This window comes from Podarcis liolepis (genome assembly GCF_965112155.1).
Source record: "Podarcis liolepis genome assembly, chromosome: 17".
NCBI classification, from domain to species: domain Eukaryota; kingdom Metazoa; phylum Chordata; class Lepidosauria; order Squamata; family Lacertidae; genus Podarcis; species Podarcis liolepis.
In genome coordinates this window covers 17,243,834-17,264,351 of record NC_139571.1, presented here as the reverse complement: position 1 = coordinate 17,264,351, position 20,518 = coordinate 17,243,834, and the positions used below count along the sequence as shown (strand labels likewise).

The window sequence follows — 20,518 nt, the reverse complement described above, 5'->3', positions numbered from 1 at the left end:
TCTGCGACTCAACTGTCAGGGAATACTGTAATGATAAGACAAATTGCTTCTTAAATCCACCCACTTATTTAAAGTGAAACATACTGTTTTAGGCTGCATTCCATTCCCACTTTCCTATCTGTGAGACTTACTTCTGAGTAAGCATTTATGGAACTGCTGCCCGGGTCTGGTTGCCTTTAGTGAGCCAAAATGCTTGCTTCGCTAGGCAAGTTGTCAAAAGTTATTTTCACAACTGACATTAAGAATCCCTCTTAGTCTGGAATGCACTACTTATGAATGTTAATGTGCAACAGAATGATTAGAAAGTGGAAGAAAGCTGTTCATTCAAAATGTACATTTTAATCAACATAGCTTTTTGCATTCAGATCACAGACATTGGGAAACACAAAGACTGGTTTAATTCTCACTTTTTGTCACAGCCATTCCTACATGTTAGTAATGTTTCCAAAAAATTCCTAAGCCAAATTTCCCTGAATTTTGGAGTTCTAAATTACCATATTGTTTCCAACATAGAACTAAGAATTCTCCACTGCTTTGGAACCATAAACTAAATCATGTACTTGAGCAATATTGGATGGAAGGCATAGGAGCCAACTTCTAGGGTCTGGGGTCCCTTAACCTCCCCATAAAATATTGGAGGGGGCTGAGACCCCCAATAGTTGATGGGCATTTCAATTCAAATGGTGTTTGTGTGCTGTGTCTTGTGATAGATTATGAGAGGCAGGGCTTACCTCTCCGCTCCCAACATTTTATTCTAGTTGACACTCATGTGCATTTAGCATGCACTTTGCATGAAGTAGCAGTGAGGGTTATTTTTGAGCTCTTTTAAAAAAAGGAAAATTTTCTGCACTTGGTTAAAGAAGTTCAGGGGTTCCATGTTTATTAGATCTATATGACCTCCTTGATCCCTTAGCAAGGACATTATGTGCTCTTGGCTTGCCAAATATTGGCCCAAGGTGGGGACCAGCCTTTACATACCGTGATGCTGACCTTATTTGATTGTCGCACTGAGTGATGCTGTTTTCCAGTTACCCCATTATGCAACTGGAATGTATTATCTTGTAGTTTGGGGCACTTTTCTTGGGTCATATAAGTGGTGACAAAAGGTTAGATGGAGGTTGTTCCTTAAGTGTCTTGGATCTTCTCAAGGCAGACTCCTTCCTAGATGTCTCAGTGTCCTTGCTAATTAAAGTGTTCAATTTGGACTGCAATGAGCCCAGCTTTCTGAAGATAATAATATTAATATATTAATGATTTATTATTTATACCCCACACATCTGGCTGGGTTTCCCCAGCCACTCTGGGCGGCTTCCAACCAAAATGGCCCATAGATTTCACTTGCCAATTTTGCAAAGAGGTTAGCACTGAAACGAGTAATTTCAGTGGATTCACCAGTCATGTTGTGTTTCAATATTGGCCAGAATAGCAGTACGTACTTGCAGGGTTGAGGTTTTTTAAAATAGACCAATTGGTATATTATCTCCTACCAGGAATTATGAATTTGGGGATCATTTGCACTTCTGAATCCTTACATAGAAAACCAATATTAGAAAAGGTGATTATAAAAAACATGGAAGATAATTCTACATCCAGTTGAATAAGTATTGGAAGTCAGACTGAGCAGTTTAATTAAAACTGCTTTGCAATATACACAATTAAATGTTCCTTGCTTTAGTACTTTGATTTACAGGCATAACCAGCATGTGTAAAGTTTCTCTTCTACAGTGTTGCAACCTGTGAAAACTGGGAAGACGCCATAATTCCTCACCATAGAGGTGCAATGAAATTTTATTGAAAACAGTCAATTTTACGTGCACACACTCAACATGCACAACAGGCCAAGCCATACAGAAGCAGTGCTCCCCACCAGCTTTAAAATGCAGACATTGGCCCCTGGTGGAATACAAACAGTAGAGAAAGAGACTTAGGTTTCTCTCCAATCTATTGAAGCTTAAATGATTTTAGTCCAATAGAGTTGGATCACAACTGGCGCATTTGTTCTTCTCGAAGTCAACGGAGTACATCAGGTTTCCATTCAGCAATATATTCTTCATATCTTAGTCCAAATCTTGTAAAAGGATTTAATGTCCTTTAAATTTCACCTCCGCCTTCAGAGAAACAATTATTTGTGAAATGGAAAAAAAGAGAGAGAGAGGTTGCTTCTCAAGGCTGGTTCTCCTGTTACCTGAGAAGTGTGGTTGCCGTGGCTGTGGGCTCATGTTTTGAGCTGCTCCTGTAACAGCTGAACAAGGTGACTCTGTGGGTGGAATGAATAATATGGTTATTCCCACACCAGCTCAGACCCTCCAAGTGTCCCTCCAAGCCGCCCCAGTTTCTTATTTGATCTTGGAATGCCTCGCTTTTCCTTAGGATGTCCCTATTTTCATTGGAGAAATGTTGGAGGGCGTGGAGTTACGTGATTCCTAAGCAAAGGAGGTAAATCACTATAGAGCAGCCTTACTCAACCCGTGGGTCCCCAGATGTTGAACTACAACTCCCATCACCCCTAGCTAGCAAGGCCAGAGCTCAGGGATGATGGGAGTTGTAGTCCAACAACATATGAGGAGCCACAGGTTGAGAACCGCTGCTATAGATCCTTTAGAAGACATCTGAAGGTAGCCCTATATTGGGAAGGTTTTGAAAAAAATCTTTAATTTTGAATTACATTTTTATATACGTTGGAAGCTGCCCACAGTGGTTGGGACAACCACATGAGCTGGTGGCTTTGGCATGGAGAGCAGTGACACCAGTTTCCTCCTGTACAGTTACCAGAAAGCCAAGGAACTTGAGCAAAAGAAGGAGGACAATGCTGCTCAGGTATCACAAGAGCTGGCTTTCAGCGTGCATTTCAGAGTATTGCGGCTCATTTATCCCGCAAAATGAAACAAGAGTCAGCATGGAATGGTAAAAAAAAGGCAAAGGACCCCTGGATGGTTAAGTCCAGTCAAAGGCGACTATGGGATTGCAGTGCTCTCAGGCCGAGGGAGCTGGCATTTGTCCACAGAAAGCTTTCCAGGTCATGTGGCCAGCAGGACTAAACTGCTTCTGGCGCAATGGAACACCGTGATGGAAACCAGAGCGCATGGAAACACCATTTACCTTCCCGTCACAGAGGTACCTATTTATCTACTTGCACTGGCATGCTTTCGAACTGCCAGGTTGGCAGGAGCTGGGACAGAGCAATGAGAGCTCACCCTGCTCCCTTTTAAGGTGGAACGGAAAAATCCTAACACTTTGAACCAGCAACCTTTTTATTGGCAAGCTCAAGAGGCTCAGTAGTTTAGACCACAGCACCACCTGCATCCCTAGCATGGGATGATCACCAAGTCCAGATGCCACACACATGTTCCTTAAGTGCACCCAGAAGTTTTCGTGTCAACCCAGCAGCTCTTCTGTACCCCACAGCACAAAACCTGGCTTGTCAAACCGTTCACACCAGAATTATGAGTTGAGTTATGACAGTACTCTAAATTAGAAAGCATGTATAAAACAACAACCAACAATTCCCAAGTTATATGGAGTGTAAATGTATTGTTTGCTATCTTGGAAAACACTGGAATTATTTTTGGGCATACAGGAAGCTTTGTATTCTGGAAATGTCAGAGTGCTTATGTGTGTGCTGTGCAATATGGGCTTTCATGCATTCTACATTTTAGTAAGCTGTTGCAGTGTAGATACAAATTAATGCCTTGCTGCCCAGCCCAACACCTCGGGGAAAATGAGTGGCTCAAGAAATAGACCTCCATGGCATCTAAAAGTGACTGTAAATATAATTTATGCCTGATTTAAGACCCCTCCAGGGCACCTAAGTGAAGCAAAATGGCCTTATTATAAAGGAAAAATTGGTACCAGTGTCTTAGTCAGTTCTAATACTGTGGGATTTTTACAGTCCTGTAGAGCCTGTCAGTTCCTTAATTTCACCTGCTGCTCCACGCTGCCTGCTGATTTTTCCACCAAAAAATCTTGTGCAGGATATTCTTTCCAAATAGGCTGCCATTCCCATGCCTTTGAAAATCAAGCCTTTGATATATTTTTATAGGGTTGGGGAAATATATATTTAAGTGTACTCTGTTAGCCTTATTGAGCTCTATTTCTGGGTCAATATTAAAAATGGTAATTTCATATCCAGCTTCTCGGAGCTTAACTGCTCCAGTTTACAGTTGGTGGTGACATCATAGGAAGCCACTGATGAGCTGACATTCTTTTATGATCTAGCCGAGCGTAATTGACTCTTTGTATCTCCTTATGTGCAGTGAAGTCCTGTACTCATAAATGTTAATGAGTTATCAGCAAAGCGGGTAAGGGGGCGGGATAGCCTTTCTGGAGCACAATCTTTGTTTGCATGCCTTTACCTTATACTTTGATCTTTCCCCTTAATTGGCTATAACGATAAAAGTGAAAATAGGGAGTTGGGTCCATTCACAAATCCAACGTTATAAAACGAAGCAGGCTTAATTGCAGTAGCATCTAGCTATTAATCTAGACAGGCAGCTAGAGGTTTGCATTTATTTATTTATTTATTTATTTATTTATTTATTTCTCTTTGTTCCTTGGTTATGAGAGAAATAAATTAGGTAAAATAATACCTTTTACAGGGCCCGTTTCATTTGGTGGGTCCAAGCTTTCAAAAACTTGCATGCGTATACCAGCAAAAAGTTGCGTCAATAAAAGGTATCAGTTTACTTACTCCATCTCCTCCACATCCAGGGACCAGCATAACAACACTCTGAACAAATCTTTGTTTTAGCAGCTTTCTTCCCCTCTCTTTATGATTCCCTAATTTTAATAGTTCAGAAATGTGTATTTTTTTCCCCTTTTCTTTTTTCCTGCTTGGCAAAAAAAAAAAAAGGACTCTTATTATCCATGATTTTACAGTGCCATGGTTTCAAGTAAAACAGCAAAAGCGGCACTCAGGGCAATTATTACTATCAAGGACATATACCGCCCAATCAAAACTTCAGACTAAAACAAAACAAAGCATGTGAAGCCAAGAGCTGCCACAAGAGCTGTTTTGTCACAAATGCTTCCAAACTAAATATATAGAAAACGGTCTTCTGTGTAGGGGAGCATGTAGGAAATGGGAATATATGGGTATGTGACTTATTTTAGATGCCCGTCTCTCTGATTAAGACGATGAAACTGTAAAAATAATAATATGTGGGATTTAACATTGGTCATTACATAGGGACTGGTAAATCGGTCAATTTTGGTTTCTCCCTGTTTCTCATTTTTTTCATTCTTCAGTGCAGATCACCGTATTTCTGCAGCGGATTGCGATTACTATTTTTAAAAGGTCCTCCTGAAAACTTGGCAGCGTTTTAACATTCATTTCTCCTAATATGCATATTTCCTTGCAAGAAATTTCCTCTGATATAATACATTTTGTCTGTTATCTTCACTCATATATATGTATTGTATCACACACCTTTTGTGTGAAATATTGCACACAAATTGCCCTATTACACACATTTTTGTATGCATTTTCCCCCCTTCTTGGAGAATTACATCACAACATTCAGAGATGTGCAAATTTTGAAGGATAACAGCATTTTGGTTCACATATTGCTTTGCCAAAGACGAACTGGGTAAGTTCGTATCACAAAGCATGCTAAACCACATTTGTACCCCATCCCTGACATTATCAGTCCAACAACTGCCACTGATTAGCCTTGCACAAGGTTTTCCATTCTGAAAAGTTGGTTTGGGTTAGGCCTCTCCTCTTTATTTCACTCAAGCTTGTGGAAACTAGGAATGCCACAAAGATTATGTGTTTGGCTCCTGGCTGTGCAAGACTGACAGGACCTCATTACAAAGGTTCCCAGATGAGTGCTGGCAAAGGTGTTTTTCACACATTCCCTTTCAGCCAGGAGGAAGTAGAATCTTGCTTTTAACAGCTTTCAGGAAGAAAGTCGAGAAGGCCATGCAAAGAGAGAGGAGTGTAAATCTGGGGAAATGTGACTTATCAACAGACTTAAATTTCCACTTTTTCTCTACCTCCCACTGGGTCCAGGGCAGAAGATCCTGTCTATCCTGCTGATGGATATGTCTGGAATGACACATTAGGCTCGAGTGGGTTGGGAGGGTTTGACTTTGTGAGCCAAGTTCATTTCTTCTACCAGGTGTGCCATTGCTCAGTGGCCCTATGTCAAGCATGTTTCCTTCAGTGCTGAGACTCAAATGTGAGGAATTGTTTTGCTTTGAGCATAGGCCTGCTTTGTGATGCACAGCCCTGGAACAGGAAGCAGTGCCTGTTCATGTGATAAATCCAAAGTAAGGCTGCAGTCCTAAACACATACTTAGGAAGAGTGTGCTTTGAGTCTTTTGTGCTCTGTCCAAACAAAACTCAGGTGCCGTGAGCTCTGGGAGGTCTTAAACAGCATAGACAACTCTTTCATGGTGCCTGTTTTTCATGGTAGGAGTCTCAAATGTGGGCCTTTTTGTTCTCCCTGCTAAAATATATATCTGTTATCACAAATGTGCTCTAGCTTAACTCCAGTTTTGCACTGGAGAACAATTTTGTACTGGAGATCCAGCTCCGAGGGCCTTCTGGCGGTTCCCTCGCTGAGAGAAGTGAGGTTACAGGGAACCAGGCAGAACGCCCTCCCATCAGATGTCAAGGAAATAAACAACTGTCTGACTTTTGGGAGACATCTGAAGGCAGCCCTATGTAGGGAAACTTTTAATGTTTGATGTCGTATTTTGTTTTAATCTGTTGGAAGCCATCCATAGTAGCTGGGGTAACCCAGTCAGTTGGACAGCCAATCAATCAATCAATCAATCAATCAATCAATCAATCAGATGGTGATGATTAGGCTCCTTGTGTAGAGTGAGGATGGATTTGAGAATACAAATCAATGTGCAATATCCATAACTCATACAACTCTTTCAAAGCTTTTTTTGTTTTGTTTTTCATTGATACATGAGGTTGAACTGTGGCCAAACGTTGGTGCCTGGAATTAACCTGGAGAGCTCATTGGAAATCATTTGGTTAGCTACCTAGGCATTGCAGGGAGCAGAAGTCGATGTAAGGGATAAATGCTCCCATTCAGTTTTAATGGAGAGAAATATGGCCCAATACAGTAATGGCTGGGTTTTGCTTTAACCTGATGATAGAGAGCCCGCCCTTCCCTTCCCAGCTCTAGGGTAGAATATTATCTGTTTTATTTAATCGTTTCCTGCATTTCCACCACATTGAAACTGTTTAATCCATCAAGAGTGAAAAAGTGCTGCTTTTTGCATGGCAAGCACCTCTGCTGAAAAAAATTTAATATGGAACCCGATAGCCTCCAAGTTATTAACATTAACAATATAACTCTTTCCAATTCCTTTTTTTTTTTTTAGCCTGTTGCTTTGCTTATAAATGCATTTTTTGTTACAACACAATAGTGCATTCATGTTCAAACTTGTATACAGGTAGAGTTCACTTTTTGCAAGAAACACAAACAAAAAAACCATATGTTTCAAATATTTCTCCAAATATCTTTTCCATTTATGTGCACGTGTTGCTGTGCTCCCAAAGCTTACCATTATCCTCTTGTGTTTTATAACAGAGTTTCCTGTATTCCTTCTTTGTATGTTTATAAATACATTTTGCAGTTTGAACTACTTTCTCTCTCTCTCTTGGCCAGCACTAACTTCTCAATCATTTTTCATCACTTTCACAGGATGTTGAACATTTCTAGATTTTCAAAGGACTGTTGTGATTTGTTTGAGTACCAGAGTGGCAGAACCATGAAGCCACAGAGAGTTAATCTACACAAACAGCAGGTTGCATTCGAAAGTCTGGGCTGTACCACTTCAGACTGCAGATGGAGTAGCACATTGCATCCCCATATAAACTCCCTACACAGAGAAAACCAGATGTCAAAAAGATGTGTTTCAGTCCCATCTTTTTCCTAACAGCCTGTTGGGTTGTTGTTTTATTATTTTGCTAAGGTTTTGTTTTTCAGCTTGGGAAAGCTTTCAGACGTGTGGCTCTACATCTGCAGTCCTAAGTGGTACAGTTCAAGAACAGTTTTCCTTTCTCCCATGTGTGATTTCTTTGTTTGTGAGCCTGAACTTTATTTACATAGCAGTTGAACAGAACATCTGAAAACTTGAGGCCTGATGCAGGGCATTGTATATGCAAGATTTCTAGGATTCACTATCTCTGCTGCTAGACAGGTCTTTTTTTCAGCTGGAACTCACTGGAACTCAGTTCTGGCACCTCTCAGGTGGGCGCCATTGCCATTATAGGACAAGGGAGGTGTTCGTGGTGACTTCTGGCACCTCTTTTTTTCTAGAAAAATAGTGCTGATGCTAAATAACACCAGAAACAAATGTATGGCAATGGTTCTTCTTGTTGGGCAAGAGGATCTTAGGTCTTACTTAACAGAGGACAGTCCTCTATTTGAAGGGCTGTCAGAGGAAGCGCCTATATCAGAAGATGACCTCTACTATTTGGTGAGCTGCCTCATCCAAGTCTGTTTGTTGATAGCAGATGGACCGTGGTCTATCATGGCGTGTGACTGGACCCTCCTATCCCTATGAGCTGTACAACTGGGCAGAAAGGGTCGATACAGGTCCAGTCTGTCTGATACTTCCCTGCTCTTGAACCTCTTGGAGAGCTAGGATCTGGTATTTTCCCACAATGAGGGTCTCTCAGCCTTGGTGGGCACACATTGGCATAATTACCTGCCTTCCCACAGTACATGCATAGCCCCTCTTTGTGGTGCCTCCCTTCCTCCTCTGCTGACAGATGAGGCTGAGCATTTCCCAGGGGTGCTGTCATGAGTGAGCCAGTTCCCAGTGGTAGGTTGGAGCCAGCTCTCAGTGAAGGTTTGCAACCAGCTGAAGAAAGCAGCCAGGAACAGAGAGAGTTAAACTGCCAGGCAGCATGAGCATCGGCTCATTCCCCTAGGAATGTTGGTTGATAAGGGAATGTCTGAGAGCGGGCTGGAACCCAGCCAACACTCTTGAGAAGTGCAAACTGGTGGGAACAGAGAAGGCAACAGAGAAGGAAGCAGTTTGTCAGAACGGGAAGAGATTGGAGCTGAGCCAGTCCCTCCTAAGAGTAGGTTAAGGGGAGGGATGTTAGACCGGAGGCAAAACAAGAGACGTATGATGCAAAAGTTCTCTGTCTTCTGTAGAAACTGGAAGGAGTCTTCAGAAGGGTCATCGTGATTGATGATACTGGGAGGCTGTGTTAGAGCTGTTCGGAGCTATCTATTCTTTTGACAATAAATAATCCTTTTTAATTAACTACACTTACTGTGTGATCAAGCCGGGGACTGGACTTTTGACAGGTGCCAACTTGAATAAAACACGGGGGTGGGGAAGCAATCTACCAATCTCGACATTCCTATAAGATGAGAGTCTTGAGAGTGAACACACCTTGCTTCACCTTTAAAAGCTGAAGCTGGCCGGAGTTGTGGGGATACTTTTTGGGGCATCTTTGTAGCTTCTGCCCAGTTCTGAACTTCTTGCCCTGCTGTTGAACTACTGAATTGTGTCTCCTGAGCACCATTGCTGCTGAGTCTGCAATGAGCCTCTATCTGTGTGTTCTGGGTGGGAGCCTGGACACATAACAGCAAGATGAGGAAATTTTAAAAACAACAACCAACAACCCTGGAATTTGGACAAAGATGATAATGTGGAATTACTGAATACCAAACAGATGAAACTGGACCAATATTTTTTTGGCTTCTGAAGATAAGTTAGGTCTGCAGAGTTCACAATCCCAGTGGCAAATCGCTTTGAACCACTATATCTGGAAATGGGTTGGCAGATACCCTGTGGGTCTTAGAAAGTGGTGGTGGGGATGACAGGAGAAGCTCTCCAGACTGAAAACACCAGCCCCCCAAAGAAAAAGTGGAACTGCTTGAGAAACAGTGTCTAGCCAGGCAGTCCAAACCATTTTTATGCAACTAGAGCATACTGTTAAGAAGTTGGGGTGTCTGGCTGCTGAGCAGAGTTTTAGAAATGCGTCTACCAATACTGAGCTGTGTCAACCTCCGTAAGGAGTAATCAAGTACCTAAGAATCAAACAGGGTGGCGCTGTGGGTTAAACCACAGAGCCTAGGACTTGCCGATCAGAAGGTCGGCGGTTCAAATCCCCATGACAGGGTGAGCTCCCGTTGCTCCGTCCCAGCTCCTGCCAACCTAGCAGTTCAAAAGCACGTCAAAGTGCAAGTAGATAAATAGGTACCGCTCCGGCGGAAAGGTAAACGGCGTTTCCGTGCGCTGCTGTGGTTCGCCAGAAGCGGCTTTGTCATGCTGGGCACATGACCCGGAAGCTGTACGCCGGCTCCCTCAGCCAATAAAGCGAGATGAGCGCCGCAACCCCAGAGTCGGTCACGACTGGACCTAATGGTCAGGGGTGCCTTTACCTTTAAGAATCAAACAAGCGGGGATTTCCGCTCAAATCAATAATGTAATATTGAAACTATGTGACATTGTGGTCGGTATATATTACGGGGTACCACTTTCACCTGCGCTTCTATGTTATACACGAAATAGCACCATAAGATTACAGTTGGGCCTTCCATTAGACAATGTAGATCTAAAGCTGGGGAAGAGGATCTTGGATAAAAGCCAGCCATTAAGAATTCTTCAAAATTTTGAAACTAGAAGGATTCTGTCCTTAGTGAAGGGAATGAAAGCTTAATTAATTCAGAAAGAACATTCCGAAGACACATTAGTCGGACCTCTGCCATGAGTCAGAAAGGAGGGGAAGCATCCTTCCTTCTACCTGACCTCAAGTACAGTGGTGCCCCGCAAGACGAATGCCTCGCAAGACGGAAAACTCGCTAGACGAAAGAGTTTTCCGTTTTGGAGGTGCTTCGCAAAACGAATTTCCTATGGGCTTGCTTCGCAAGACGACAATGTATTGCGAATTCCTGCTGGTTTTTTCCCTCCCCCCTTTTTTCTAAGCCGCTAAGCCGCTTATCAGCTGATCCGATCAGCAGATAAGCCGCTAAAAGCCGCTAATAGCGCTAATCCGCTAATCCTTCAATGGGCTTGCTTCACAAGACGAAAAAACCGCTAGACGAAGAGAATCACAGAACGGATTCTTTTCGTCTTGCGAGGCACCACTGTACTTCCTCACACAGCACATAATTAGTTCGTGGAATTTGCTGCCAAAATATGTTTTATTTACTCCCCTGCTTTTTACATCAAGGAACCGAAGGTGCCACACATAGCATTGTTCTCAAGCAGTCTCCCAGGAAGGCACTAGCCCAGTGCTGCTTAGGTTTTGCACGGCCGTGCCTTGGGATCATGACCAGAGACCAAGATATGGTGACAGTCACTACCTTCATAGTTTTTAAGTGGATAGGACATATCTATTAATGGCTAATAATCATGATGGCTGTATTGGCCATGAGGTTGCCCACTTGTTTTGAAACAGGGTCCTTGAGCAGATGAGCCTTAATATCCTAATATTTTCTTCTCTGGAATTCCCATTCTGATGTTCTGACTCATCTTGTACTCGTGCCTGTATAAGACATTTGGCTGTCACTCAGCAGTCACACACCCAGCTAACAGGGAAAATATGAGCACATCATTGCACAATGCCTAATTATGCTATTTTAAAAATATTTCAACTATATGCACAAACTGACAGTAAGCAAACTTACGTTAAAACCTTTCAGAAACAGAGTGTGTCAGCTTATTTAAATCTCTGTAAAGAGGCCATGCACCTTTTTGGATAATTACTTACATCAGAAGTATCATTATTCTTTTTAATGATCTTTATTGAAAAAAGAATTTTTAAAATCACAAAGAAAAAAGAAAGACAAAATTTCAGAAAAAAGACAAAAATGAAAATGAAAAAATAAAAAATAAAACCATCATTTTCAAATTCTCCACTTTCTTTACCTTCTTTCCATGACCTCCTCCTCCTCCCATCTCTTGTATCTTGGTTGATAATTGTCACAGCAAATCCTTTCCATAATTCATAATATTCTGTCAATACATTACCTTGCTCTATTTTCATCTTATCTTATATTAAAGCTTAAAACTTAAAATTTGAATCTTATTTATACCAGCTTCTCATAACCACTACCTTTTTGCCTAATTCTTTAAACATTCTTACAAGAGCCTAGTAAATCCATTTCAACATTTTTGCAACTTTCATAAAAACATTTCTGACGATAAAGAAATAAGAGAATAAATACTTACATCAGAAGTATCAGAAGTGTTGGTAGTCATGCCTAGAGAAGGGAGGCATGTTGCTCTACGCCATACTCAGATTATTCTACTCCATTGTGAATAACTTGAAATAATAATAATAATAATAATAATAATAATAATAATAATAATAATAGATATGACAGATCATCTTCCAAGGCCCTTCTTCGTGTATCTCCTCCATGAGAGGTCCGGAAAGTCTGGCAACACGAGAACAGGGCCTTTTCTGCAGTGGCTCCTCGTCTGTGCAATGCTCCCCCCAGGGAGGTTTGCCTGGCACCTTCATTATCTATTTTTAGGTGTCAGGCGAAAATGTTCCTTTTCAACCAGGCCTTTGGTTGGCTGACATTCAATGCCCTTTTAAAATTGGGGGGGGGGGAGTTATTGGGCTGTTTTTGTTTTTATTTTGATTATGTATTTTGTGACTTTATATAGTGATTTTATCATGTGAATCACCCTGATGATGATGATAATGATAATAATGATAATAATAATAATTTATTATTTATACCCTGCCCATCTGGCAGGGTTTCCTTGAGAACTGCAGGTGTAGGGCAGTATACTTACATACATACATACTAAAATATATATAATATAATATAATATAATATAATATAATATAATATAATATAATATAATAATGCCCTGGACTTTGTTCAAAAAAAGGAATATATATTTTCTCACCATTATTTATTTGGGCTTGTGGAGTCTCTCTCTCATTCAGGACAGAAAGAAGGTGCAAGGCTTAATTTCCAGGATCAGAAAACATTGTTAAACTACAGCTTGTGCATGAAAGGGTTGAAGCACTGCCAACTGGAACGCTAAATGCAGACGGCAGCTCCTTTTCATCTGGGCATTGGCATCCGCTCAGCCCCCTCCTTTCACCCTTTGCCCCTCCACAGCAATCAGCACTGCCCGTCTCCAGTTGCATGATCATAAGTGCTTCAAATCAGCATCACTTCCCTCCTGCACTGGTCTTTCCCAGTGGGAGAGCAGCTGCAGTGGTGTGCAGTGAAATTTCCCCCAGGGGAACAGTTAGGGCCAGAAGTGCCAGCTTGCCAAGGGTGTTTGGGCTGGGGGCTCTTATGTTGCGTGCATGCGTGAGCATCGTGCCTCCCTTCCTAAGCTGGGCAGAAGCTTCCTGGGCTTTGAGGAAAAGACACCAGACCTCTCAAGAGATACATAGCCGCACCGGCAGCATACTTTCTCGTATCCAAAAATGCAAGAAGGGCTTTTGCACTCGCCAGAAGCTCGGCTCCGCCCTCGCCGGTCCTGGAAGGATCCTTTTAAAAAGTCCCATATGCTCGGAGCCTTTGCGCCTGTTCATTGGGGGATATAGGAAGCCCAGAGCACTTGTTCTTTAGATGTCCTTTTTATGAAGAGGCACGTAGTGAGACAATTGATTCCCTGCTGGTGAGGCTCGCTGACCTCCTGGAAAAGCAAAAATGTGACCTTTTCCTGCTAGGAAAAGATCATAAGACGACCCAGATGGTCACCAGATTCTGTGTACAGATCTGTAGGCGCAGACCATCCCCCCGACCCAAACTAGTTCGTTAAGAAAATCCCCAAACTCGGTTCCATTGGTGACTCTGGATCATCTCTCTGCGCTTATCTATACGCTTATCACATTTATAAATTTATTGCTGTACATTGTTTTAAATGTTTGTTTTCCTTCTGGGGTTGTACCCCCAAGTGTGTTTTATAAGCTGGTCTCTGATCGTAATAAACTATCATCTATCTATCTATCTATCTATCTATCTATCTATCTATCTATCTATCTATCACTAGACCTCTGACAGGATGCTGGAGCCCTCCAGACTGTTTCCCAAAGCTGGGTGGGCTTTGGGAAGGTGGTGGGAGGGCTCTTGGACCCATTGAGCATCACATCTCTTTTCCTAAGCCACACAAAAGCTTCCCAGGCTTTTCGAAGGCCAGCACCAGGGGAACATTTAGGGAACTAGCCTATAGTCCCCCTAGTCCGCTGACCACACGCCACTGAGTGGCAGGTTCTGCATCCTGGAAGGAAAAGCATTGCACATGGGTAGGCAAACTAAGGCCCGGGGGCCAGAACCAGCCCAATCACCTTCTCAATCCAGCCCGCGGACAGTCCAGGAATCAGCGTGTTTTTACATGAGTAGAATATGTGCTTTTATTTAAAATGCATCTCTGGGTTGTTTGTGGGGCATAGAATTCGTCCCCCACCCCCCAAAAAATATATATAGTCTGCCCCCCCACCCCAAGGTCTGAGGGACAGTGAACCGGCCCCCTGCTGAAAAAGTTTGCTGCCCTATAGCATTGCATATTGCCTGTTTCAACAGTGGCCTTTCCCACTGGGAGAAACCAGCATGAGAATGGCTGGTTATCTGAGGATGTACCCCAAGCACCTCTGACCGGCATCCAGCAACACCCCTATTTCCACAACCTTACTGAAAAGGCCATGGAGAGAGTTGCACGTTGCATGGCGTCCCAATGGCTCAGAGCTGTTTCATGCAACACCCCTCATTTCCACCCATTTCCCAAAAAGGAAACAGGGTGAAAGAAAGTAAGAGAGGAAAAGGCTCTCATTCTGCTGCACATTACCCCATATCACCCTTGAAAGAAAGAAAAAGGGTTTCCTTCCCTTGCCTTAAAACAATAAAACAAGTATAGGCAGTGTTGCAGACTTATTTTGATGTGCCTGGGTGATTTCATTACAGTGGTACCTCGGGTTACAGATGCTTCAGGTTACAGACTCCGCTAACCCAGAAATATTGCCTCAGGTTAAGAACTTTGCTTCAAGATGAGAACAGAAATTGTGCATCATGTTTATACATGCATGTATAAATATGAAGAAGATCTGCAGAAGGGACATGGAAAAGAGTTAAGAGCCTCGGACAGAAGATCACCAGGTTGATGGACCATATGGATAGAAAGGACTGACAGAATCTGAGACCAGGGAGAAGAGACGGTGGATGAAGATTGGAAGAAAGTTTAAAAATTTATTTAGAGAAATATTGTAAAATTAATGAGTGTTAGAAAAATGTTGGAATGAAATTATACGGCTTTAGTAGAAATGTTATAAGGAGTTAAGTATAAATAAGTTTTAGGCTTCTAATGGTAAATTAAGGTTAAAATAAAGTAAGACAATTAAATGACAGAAAACAGTGAAAGATGGAAAGGATTTGCTGAAATAATTGATAACTAGAACACAAAAAAAGGAGGTGTGAGGAGGTCAATGAAACAAGTTAATGAAAGATAAAGATATGGAAATATTGGATGTGTTTTTAATTGTTTTTGCTTTTGTTTTTGTTTTGATGTATTCTGTCTTTTGTTTTTGTTTTTTATATGTATTGTAATGTATTGATTTGTATTGTTTACTTTTTCTCTTTTTTTATTTCTTTCTGTAATTCTTAAACTTTTAATAAATATTTTTATTTTTATTTTTAAAAAAGAGAGAACAGAAATTGTTCTCCGGCAGCGTGGTGGCAGCGGGAGGCCCCATTATCTAAAGTGGTGCTTCAGGTTAAGTACAGTTTCAGGTTAAGAACGGAACTCCGGAACGAATTAAGTACTTAACCCAAGGTACCACTGTATTTCTGCTGGTTCATTCTGGAAGGGGAAGTTGAGCAGTGAACGAGTTAAAGAAATCGGCAAGGCAAATATATTCCACGAAAAAGTGAAAAGGAAACATTTCTGCTGACCTAAGGCTTTCTAAAAGTTTGTTTCTCTAATACCTATAAGTGGGGCCTATACTGACCTGGCAGTGTCTTGTTCAGATTCTGTGAAAGATTTCCTCACATCAGGAAGCAGCTGCATCTTAATTTCTAACTCCCTGAAGTTTAAGTTTAATTATTTCTCTTTAAAAGAAAAAAAGAAAATTCATTAACCCATATTGGGTCAAACTGACAAAGTGCACCAAAAGAGCTGATAAAGGGGGAACTGTGATGTCCTGAAAAATTACTGAAGTTATAGAACTTATTCCTCGCCCCCCCCATCACATATAAAGGTATGGATTGAATTCACACCTAATACTGGACCTAAACTTGCTTGGCATGTGTCGCTGAAGTGTTGCATGTATTTTCCAGACATGTATGCAGAACTCCGTGAATTGGATATGAAAAAATAAAGTTCCTAGTATATATGGTTATGAAGATGCTTTAAAAACATTCAGTGAAAGGGTGGAATTAAACCATCCAAGGATTTTATATTTCATTTCCGGGCTATTTGGAAGGGAGGGTCCCAATGTTCATGCCCCTATCTCAAATCCCACCCCCAGAAAAATCATATATCACTATTGTTTCCTGTTTGCCCACCTGTCTCCTTTGGTCATTACTATTCTTTGAAAACAGGGCCATTTAAAAAAATAAAATACTGGAACTTCAATGGTTCCGGTAAATAGCAAAATTTACAAAAGCAATATCAAAATCAGAAAGAAGTACAACGACAATGCATATGTCGCATTTATAGATGTGTTCAAACTGCACTGGTGGTGCTGAATTAACTCCACAGTGTGCATGATCTTCATCTTAATGCATTTCCTATCCTAACACAATGTTGCTTCCAGCCCAGCCCCTATGATTTAATACTTTCTTAACTTTCGGGCATATAGATGACCTGGTGGTAACTCACCCCATTGTGCATAGAACTCCAGTTGTCCTGGTGAGGAGACTGACCTGATCGGACTGCTGCAGCTGAACAGAAATCCAGGGACACAGGGGAACTGCAAAGTTGTTCTCACCACGTTGCAAGACAGTGCAGATAACCAGCTTACAAAGTGATTGCATGTGCACCATGCCATAGCAACACTTGATAAATGGCTGTATATGTTTACCAGGATGCGGGTGGTGCTGTGGTCTAAACCACTGAGCCTTTTGGGCTTGCCGATCGGAAGGTCGGAGGTTCAAATCCCCGCGACAGGTGAGCTCCCGTTGCTCTGTCCCAGCTCCTGCCAACCTAGCAGTTTGAAAGCACGCCAGTGCAAGAAGATAAATAGGTACCGCTGCGGCGGGAAGGTAAATGGTGTTTTCATGTGCTCTGGTTTCCGTCACGGGTGTTCCGTCACACCAGAAGCGGCTTAGTCCTGTTGCCCACATGATCCGGAAAGCTGTCTGCGGACAAATGCTGGCTCCCTCAGCCTGAAAGCAGGATGAGTGCCGCAACCCCATAGTCACCTTTGACTGGACTTAACCGTCCAGGGGTCCTTTACTTTTACCTTTTTTATATATTTACCATCTAGCATGTTCTAAAGGCTTGAACACTGCCTGTTATTTTGTTCAAAATGTGGGAGATTGTTTATTTGTATAGCATTTACACAGTGCTTTGCTCATTGCAACCTACTATCTGAATGGTATCTCATGCCTTTGCCCAAGTACTCTACAGAGTAGTGTAGGAGTTAAGAGCAGTGGACTTGTAATCTGGTGAACCGGGTTCAGTAACCCCGCTCCTCCACATGCAGCTGCTGGGTGACCTTGGGCGAGTCACACTTCTCTGAAGTCTCTCAGCCTCACTCACCTCACAGAGAGTTTGTTGTGGGGGAGGAAGGGAAAGGAGAATGTTAGCTGCTTTCCTTAGTAAAGGTAAAGGGACCCCTGACCATTAGGTCCAGTCGCGGACAACTCTGGGGTTGCAGCGCTCATCTTGTTTTATTGGCCGAGGGAGCCGGCTTACAGCATTTGGGTCATGTGGTCAGCATGACTGAGTCACTTCTGGCGAACCAGAGCAGTGCACGGAAATGCCGTTTACCTTCCCGCCGGAGTGGTACCTATTTATCTACTTGCACTTTGACGTGCTTACGAACTGCTAGGTTGGCAGGAGCTGGGACCGAGCAACAGGAGCTCACCCCGTTGTGGGGATTCGAACTGCCGACCTTCTGATCGGCAAGTCCTAGGCTCTTTGGTTTAACGCACAGCACCACCCACGCCCATAGCTGCTTTCCTTAGGGTAGTGATAAAGCGGGATATCAAATCCAAACTCCTCCTCCTCCTCCTCCTCCTCCTCCTCCTCCTCCTCCTCCTCCTCTTCTTCTTCTTCTTCTTGAAATTCCCCAACACTTTCATATCTGGGAGAGGGGGAGTTACGTTGTGTGGGTACAAATCTATAACATCCAACATGCATTTTGGGGGTTGGAGGGAACTGTAAAGGATTTATATCCCTACAAGAAAAAAATGTCAAAGTTGGTTAATATTTCAATCATTATTTATTGGGGTTTATCACCATATGGCTTCCTTACTTAACTTTCCCTTTACATGGACAAGGGGTTCTTCATGCATGATAATATAAAACAGGTTTACCTCTTCTCCTTTCTCACGTATTGGAGAGAATGATTTGGATGGGGTGCCAGAAGCCTGCCCACTGCATTGAATTCAAGTTTCCTCTTTTACACAGTGGTTTCTAGTGGGTCTCAGGGGTGGGGGCCCAGCAGTTTCTGGTGGGTCTGTGGGCTCCCCGGTTCTCTTGCTTCACCAAGTACAATTCAATATGCAGAGCTCGCTTTCAAATGAGGCAGAAGAGCCAACGTGCTGGAAAAGAAGGGAACCGGCAGAAGTAAAGCACAAAGAAACCCCAGCAAGAAACCCTTGTATAAAACAGACCGTTATCATTAAACAGCAGCCCTATAATCCATCAACCCAGTAAATGTAGGAAGCACACAACAGCCAGTGCTACGCTGACTGAGATAAGAAGGTAGTGCTGTGCCAAAACCTGTCCTCCATTTGCTCAAAAGTTTTCTTCCCCTACAAAAGTGGCTTCTGCTTTTCTGCTTCATTTGCAGGGTAGAATTGCCTCATACTTTCAGTGGATATGGGGCTATGAGCTTAGCACCTTGTTGCAAGGTGGCCAAGGCTAGCATGTGTATTCAGGGGTGGAGGGAGGTGGGTGCGGGCCGCCCCAGGTGTCACCACTGAGGGGGGTGACAAAATGCCGGGCGGCACTCACTGTGGGGCCTGCAGCGTGCCTGAGCCATGCGTCTCTCCTGGGAGTGGCACCCGCAGGTTCCGTGCTACCACAAATGGTCCGCCCACTGCCTCCCCCCCCCCAGCTGGGCAGCTGAGTGGGAGGAGGCGGGCAGACTCTGGAGGGCCCGCAGTGTGCCCCGCCCCTCTGGGCGACTTGCCCCACCCCTGGGTGCGCCGCCCCTGGCGCCCAAGCGGCTTCCCCCTCTGCTGTGTGTTTTACAGTCTCCCCAGGTGCCCTGCTTACTTTTGTGGGGAGGGGGGAGGGGGCAGACATATAGGAGACAATATCGTCTGATATCGTCCCCTGGGTTTTAATGAAGGTATGTGGGAAGCTAGGGAGTCCTAAATGGCAAGCGCCTGAGATCAGCGCAGTTGCTGGTTTTGTTTTTAAAACAAGTTCTTCCTTTTACCTTAAAAAAAATCTTTCCACACGGATTTTTTTTTTTAATGATTTATTTATATTTTTTACATAAACTACTAACACAAAATAGTTATCAGCAGCCTGGTAGACAGCTTCCCGTTCTTAGAGGGGAAAGGGCACAATAGGGTTTACAGGAAGTTCAGATATCTAGGATGACTGCAAAATGCAGACCACTAGAGTGAGGAGCAATGCTCAAAACTTCTCAGCCACCTGAAAAGTAAGGTAGTTGAAACAAGAAAAGCCAACCTCCTATCCATGGGAATTTCACTGAAATTTTCTCCCCTCTTTCAGAATTTTCAAATTCATTTTCTAATTTATTCATTGGAAATGATCGACATTTTCAGCACAGCAGTATATTTAAAGTGGCATGTACAGGCAAATCTATATGCATTTTCCTGACCCGATCAACACTACTAAATGTTGCACTTTAAAAAACTTGCCACTAAATTCAAAATCAGTAGCAGACGAATGTCATCAAGTTAAAATGTGCCCTAAGCAGATTATTATTATTTTTTAATGAAAATTCATTTTTTGGCTCCAAATCCCCCTTTTGACATGAAATGTCATGAAATGAAATTTTCTTCTTAAACCACAATCCTGGCATAAATTATCAGCATGCCGACAGGGCCGCCTTGTTTTCAATCTTATTTCTCCACTCTTGACAATATAAACAACATTTAATTAAAAGATGTAGACTGAAACCCTGTTTATTTTAGTAGCTAACCTATTAACAAAACTCTTAACATTGGAAGATGCAGCGAGACTAGCTGCTGGTGTGATCTCTGTGCTAGGGCACCTGCTGATTATAGTTTCAACAGAGTCAATCTAGAGTCGTCCTATTCAAACAAATGAATAGGAGCTTTCCATGTTCAAGGAACGCTTTCCACATTACCATGTTTGAAGAGGACCCAGAAAACATTGCAGAATATTTGTGTGTGTGTGTGTGTGTGTGTGTGTGTGTGTGTGTGTGATATTAATGCACATAGCTCAAGCAAGC

The 20,518-nt window shown here is 42.6% G+C and overlaps 1 protein-coding gene across 2 annotated transcripts in view; it reads left to right on the top strand.

The window, feature by feature from the left end:
• Nucleotides 1-20,518, top strand: part of ADAMTSL1 (ADAMTS like 1) — a 494,294-nt gene that overhangs the window by 202,239 nt on the left and 271,537 nt on the right. The window lies entirely within an intron of this gene.